The 6,466-nt window shown below is 42.5% G+C and overlaps 1 pseudogene; it reads right to left on the bottom strand.

Moving 5' to 3' along the window:
* Nucleotides 1-2,360: 2,360 nt before the first annotated feature.
* On the bottom strand, nt 2,361-5,127 carry LOC148123328 (uncharacterized protein C2orf78 homolog; annotated as a pseudogene).
* Nucleotides 5,128-6,466: the final 1,339 nt, after the last annotated feature.

Here is a 6,466-nt window from a genome sequence, read left to right as displayed (position 1 = left end):
TTAGGCTTTCTGGGGTTAGAATTGTTGTTGAATTCTAACATTATTTCATGGTTATCCAGTAGTACACAGGTGATTACTACAATTTCTTTATGTCTATGGATGTTTACTTTGTTACCAAGTATATGGTCAATTTTCGAGAAGGTTCCATGAGATGCTGAGAAGAAGGTATATTCTTTTCTATTTGGGTGGAATGTTCTATAGATGTCTGTTAGGTCCATTTGGTTCATTACATCTCTTTGTTCTCTTATTTTTCTGTTAAGTTTCTGTCTGGTGTAACTGTCCATTGGTGAGAGAGGAGTTTTGAAATCACCCACTATTAGAGTGTGGGGTTTGATGTATGTTCTGAGTTCTAGTAATGTTTCTTTTATATATGTGGGTGCTTTTATATTAGAGGCATAGATATTCAGGATTGAGACTTCCTCCTGATGAATTGTTCCTGATATGAGTATAAAGTGTCCATTTCTGTCTCTTCTGATTGATTTTAGTTTGTAATCAATTTTGTTAGATATTAGTAAAGCCACACCCACTTGTTTCTTTGGTCCATTTGATTGGAAATCCTTTTCCCAACCCTTTATTCTGAGGGAGTGTCTGTCTTTGTGATTGAGATGTGTTTCTTGTAGGCAGCAGAATGTTGGATCCTGATTTTGTATCCATTCTCTTAACCTGTGCCTTTTTATAGGTGAGTTGAGTCAATTGATATTAAACGATATTAATGACCAGTGGTTATTGACTCTGGTTATTTTTCCTGGTGGTATTTTTTGTGTTTTTTCCTTTTAGGGTTGTGTTGTTGGAGGGTTGTCAGATGCTTGTGTTATTGTGGGTGGTGTTGGTTTCCTTGGTTTGTGTTTTTCCTCCTAGTATTTTCTGTAATGCTGGGTTTGTGGCTACGTATTGTTTCAATCTATTTTTGTCCTGGAATATCTTGTTTTCTCCATCAATGGTGAATGCAAGCTTTGCTGGATATAATAGTCTGGTCTTGCATCCTTGGTCTCTTATTTTCTGCAGCACATCTATCCAAGACCTTTTGGCTTTCATGGTTTTTATTGAGAATTCAGGTGTGATTCTGATAGGTTTCCCTTTATATGTTACTTGACCTTTTTACCTTGCATCTCTTAATATTTGTTCTTTATTCTGTATGTTTTGTGTTTTGTTTATTATATGGCAAGGGGATTTTTTTTGATCCAGTCTAGTTGGTGTTCTGTATGCTTCTTGTACCATGATAGGATTATCCTGCTTTAGATTGGGAAAGTTTTCTTCAATAATTTCGTTGAATATATTTTCTGACCTTTTGAGATGCAATTCTTCTCCTTCTTCTACTCCTATTATTCTTAGGTTTCATCTTTTCACAGTGTCCCAGATTTCGTGGATGTTTTGTGTTAAGAATTTGTTGGATTTGTTTTGTTTTTTAATTAGTGAGTTTATTTCTTCTATAGTATCTTGAGTGTCTGAGATTCTTTCTTCTATCTCTTGTATTCTGTTGGTAATACTTGTCTCTGCAGTTCCTATTCATTTACCTAAATTTTTCGTATCCAGCCTTCCCTCGGTTTGCGTTTCCTTCATTACCTCCATTTCATTTTTCAAGTCTTGAACTGTTTCCCTTAACTGCTTGATTTTTTTTCTTGGTTTTCTTGTTTTTCTTGGGTATCCTTGAGAGATTTATTCATTTCATCTACCTTTTGTTTGTTATCTCCATTTCTTTATGCCAGTTTCTCACCTCCTCTTTAAGTTCCTCTATTATTTTCATATAGTTCTGTTTAAAGTCAATTTCTTCTACTTCTTCTGGAGTAGGGTGTTCAATTCTTGTTTCTTGATCCCTGGAATCTGGTGATGTCATGTTGCCTTTCAGGTTGTTGGAATAATTCTTGTATTGTCACCTGTCCATCTCTTCCTTCAAATGCAGCCAGGAGAGTCTTGGTGTCTTGGTCCAACCTTTTCTGTGGCTGACTCTGGGTGGATCTCCTCAGTGCAGGCACAGGAACTGTTCCCCGGCTGGCCAGTCTGAAAGTTTGTCCTCAACACAGGGACAGGACTCTTGGAGGTCTAATGACCCCGCAGACAAAAGGGCGAAATTGAGGGGGAGGAGAGAGTTGTGCAGAGCCAAAAAGCCAATTCAGTAGGGTCTGGAGTGCCATGCACACCCCTCCAGCCAGGCAGATACACACACCCCTCTGGGTGGGTAGCTTCAGTGAAGGAGCAGGACCTGTTCCTGGGCCAAGGACCTCACAGACAATAGGGCAGGCTTGGGGGGGAGGTTAACAGTGGGCAGGGAAATGTGGAGCAGAAAAGCCCCTGCAGCAGGAGCTAACGGGGCCTGGTGCTCCTTTCCCAGATGTTGTGCCCCATCCCGGGATGGCACCCTCTCACCGATCTGAAAGGTTGTCCTCAGCACAGGGACAGGATTCTTGGAGGTCAAGGGAACCTGCAGACAAAAGGGGGAACTCAGCGTTGGGGGGGAGAGTTGTGTGGAGCCAAGAAGCCCCTCCAGCAGGAGCTGGAGGGGCCTTACACTCCCCTCCTGCCGGTCGGGTGCATGCTCACCCCTCTGGGTGGGTAGCCTCAGTCAACACTTGTTTTTCTTGCAGAGTACCCAGGATGAATTCAGAGACCCTGAATGATGGTTTTCATATTTAAGTCTTAATTCTAGACTTTAGAGACCTGATGCCCTCTTCTAGAGTCTGTGGACACTCCACACATTTTTATATGGGAATTCATGTGTACAACATGGACACACACATACTGACACACACACACACACACACACACACACACACACACACACACACGTGAAATTAAAATGTTAAATGGACAATTTTAAAGATGGATACAACTTGAGATAAACCTTATAATCGAATTAAACCCTTCTCAGAAAGATAGTTTGCCTTGTATAATTTCTTTCAAGGTAGATGCTTTATTCTGTATATATGGATTACTGTGTTTCATATCATAAAAATACAGGAGGATCTCTATCCTTGACGACTGATGTTTAAAGGGCGTGGTTATGTGGTACAAACTGTGAGGAAGCTTGGCAACAGCAGGAGTTGCCTTCAATTTATACTATATACGATAGGAAACCTATCATGTCCGATAATTAATATCCGGAAAATAGATCCAAAGAGAAGGGTTGTATTGCCACTACAACTTTTTGTTGTTTTAATATCAAGTTAATAGTAACAGAGATTTATAACATATGAAATATTTATGAAACATATTACCTTGGAAGCATAAATTAATAATAGTAAAATTATAAAGAAAATATCAATTTTTTGCTCTAAATATACTCATGGATGAAATAAATGACTTATGTTTCTCTAGTCAATTTTAGTGTCATCAGATATTTACAAGTGTTGAAACTATGTCCATTCATATATAGAAGCATACATTCACATATGAATCTATATCCCTACAGATGTAGCTACATGTCTACATATTCACCTAAGTCTTTAAACTTTATGAATACATGTTTATCTGTATCTATAGCTCACTTTGTCTAGGTTGGATAGCACTGTGCTCCAAAGGCTTGGGCAGCACTTACATTGCATAGCCATAATATCTCAAAATATCTATATCCTTCTCCCTCTGAAGGAAAAGTTGTGATTTGCCCAGAGAGATGCACTTGACAGCATTCTCTCTTTCCTGTTGGGCCCACCTCTTCATGGCCTCCCTCTCTGGCCTCTGCTCTTTCGTGAGAGCTGTGTGATGCCTGGCCCTGGGATGTCCACTTTTTCATGGAATTGGATGGTGGCTGCAGTCTTGTAGCAGGTATTGTGTTAGAGTTTTGGAGGGTGATAGGGTCATTTTCCTTACAGCAGATGCAGGGTCCTGTTAGCTTCCGCACTTCTCTGTGGATACCCAGGCCTAATCCAGGAGCGTGCTTTCCTGAACCAGGGCCACGAGAATGGATGATTGTCCTAAGGGTTTAAACAGACAAAGACACAAGAGACCTGCTCGCTTGCCAGAGAGTAAAAAAAGCCCTTTATTAAACTCAAGTCGGGTATTTATACCAGGAGGGAAGGCCCCCTCCCATCAGGAGCAGTAGAATAGATTGATACATTCCCAGCACCTCAGGCAGAATCAGCTACGTTGGAGGTAGGCGTGGGAGGCGTGTAGGGCCTGCAGCTGCAGCCTTGTTTACAGGTGGAATTACCATAACAAAGACAGCCAAGTTCTTTCTAAGCTACCCTCAAGCCAGTGCTCATGCAGAATCTCCAGGGGCCAGAGATCAAACAGCCCTGCGAAGTGCCAAGGAAGAAAAGGGAAAAAGACCTGGGTACCTACAGGGTCCCATTTGAAATGAAGTGTGAGATGATGCTCTGTAGGGTGCAGGCAATGAGGCAGGCAGTTGAGTTTCAGTGCAAGACTGGATGGGTTTGGTAGTGTTAGGTTGTGTGGCACCAGTGGCATTCGTCAGAGTTGGTTTGTCAGAGGCCATCAATGATGTGCTGGCAGGAGCTTGTAGAGATGTCTTAAGTTAGGTAGGCTGAGATGAGTGGGAATGAAGTCTCACTGGCTAAGCTAAAGTGCACCTGCATGAATCCAGGGAGAAAAACTTTGCACAAACAGATCTGGCTTGAAGCTTGTCCAGGGCTGGGAAAGGACGAGGTACTAACTTGATCTTCTAGGTGGGGGCAGCTCATAGTGGGATAGATATTGACCCTCCTTGTGAGCACTTCTTTCTGGCCTCTGATTATTGTCCTTGATTTTTTCATGGCCTCTGCCATCATGTAGTACATCCAGAAGGGATACGATATTGGGCTGTCCTGGGATATTTACTGCTGCAGAAACTTTGAAGTTTAGCATAACCTGAAAGGAAGAGATGCCAGTTATCTTCTCAATCTTCTTCCCCAGTGGGTGAAAGACCTGCAGAGATGCCAGCATGTGCATGCTGTGGTGAATTTTAATCTTCTTAAAGATGTCATTGCTGAGCTCAGGTGGATTTCTCTTATTCTTGGTCTTGGAGATGGTGGTCTTCTCTTCTTCCTTGACACTGTAACTTGATGGCTTTAGCTCCTATATTGTCTTGGGGTTGGTTTTTCTGGTCCTCTTGGTCTTGTCTTGCACTTGTGCCAATGCTATGCTGGGCCTGTTTGGTGCCGATTTCTGAGCTTTGCCCTTCATGTGCTTGGCCATGTTGCCAATAACTCCTTTACTGGCCCCAGCACTTGCCCTAGATCTTCTCCATCCAGGAGAGTACTGATGCTGATTATGGAGTGAGGAGCTCAATGAATTTCATCAGTCATTTTGGTCTTTCTTGATCCCTGGTTCGGATAATCAAATGAAGATTCTGGCATGTGACTGGGCGTGATCCCTCCTGATGTCTGTGGAGTCTTTGGTTGGCTTGCTGTGAGATCTTCCATTTGGTCTAGGTCAGTGATGGAGTTTAAGAGTTGGGGAAGGTGAAGATCTGCCACCAGTGTAGTCATGTCTGCAAAGTCAACGCTAGACTCCATGATACTCTGCAAAGCCTCAGGCTCTTCCAGACCAAGGCTACTGTTTCCCACAGTGGCATAATGAGAAGTTTGCTTCTGTCTCAGACTCCCAGCATCAGTGTAGTTCAAGGACTGCTGCATGCCAGGGTGTGCTTAAGGGAGGAGTGATGCATCTTGGTTATATTTTGTGCCCTCATAGGAATCCAGAGGTGTTGACTGCTCAGCATTCATCTCATCTGCCTCGTTCTTCTGTGTCTTTTACAGGCTTGGGGCTGGAGGCAAGGCCAGGAATTCAGAAGGATTGTGCATGAGGACAATTAATGACCTGTTCCCATGGACAGATGTTGTCTTCATCTGGGCATCCTGGGTGCAGGCATTGCCGAGGTCTGGCCTCTGCAATGGATGGAGTGTCTGGCCTGAAGGTTTCAATCCCAGGGACATCTCCCTCTCCATCACTGAAAAAGAGTAAGTTCGAATTCAGTGCCTGATATGTGAGATGCTACCCCCCTTTCAGTGCACATCAGCACCGAGGCTCCTGCAGCATTGCAGCAGGCATTGCTGAGTTCTGCTGGAGGAGCAGGGACAGCATCTCTGTTTGGAGACACGTAGTTACTATTCAGATGTTTCTGGTGATGAGGCAATGTAAGTTTTCTCTGTTTTTTGTGTGGTATGTATGTGCTTAGTGATCATGGGGAGGTGAAAGAATTCCTTAGTGCTTGTTCCTTCCTTTACCTCCCCTCTGTCTTTGAAACAGTGCCTCCCATTTACTTGGAAGTTTGTTATCAGTCTGGTTGTCTGGTTCACTATTTTCTAAACTTACACATATTTAACAACTTCTTTCTGTTCATGGTATTACTCATATTTCCTTAGAAGCTTGGATTTTCATGTGGGTTTAGGTATCCAGACCCAGTTCTTCAATCCTGAAAGGCAAGCATTTCAAAAAATCTTGGTTTTTTTGCCCCACATTCTTTGTTCCCCACATTTCACAGATTTTTTTATAAGAAACATGAAAATTTAAAAATGAAATCTTTAGGCTTTGA

Source organism: Myodes glareolus, chromosome 1 (genome assembly GCF_982192425.1).
Source record: "Myodes glareolus chromosome 1, mMyoGla1.1, whole genome shotgun sequence".
NCBI classification, from domain to species: domain Eukaryota; kingdom Metazoa; phylum Chordata; class Mammalia; order Rodentia; family Cricetidae; genus Myodes; species Myodes glareolus.
Note: the sequence above shows the minus strand (reverse complement) of the source record. Positions and strands in the feature narration are given on the sequence as shown.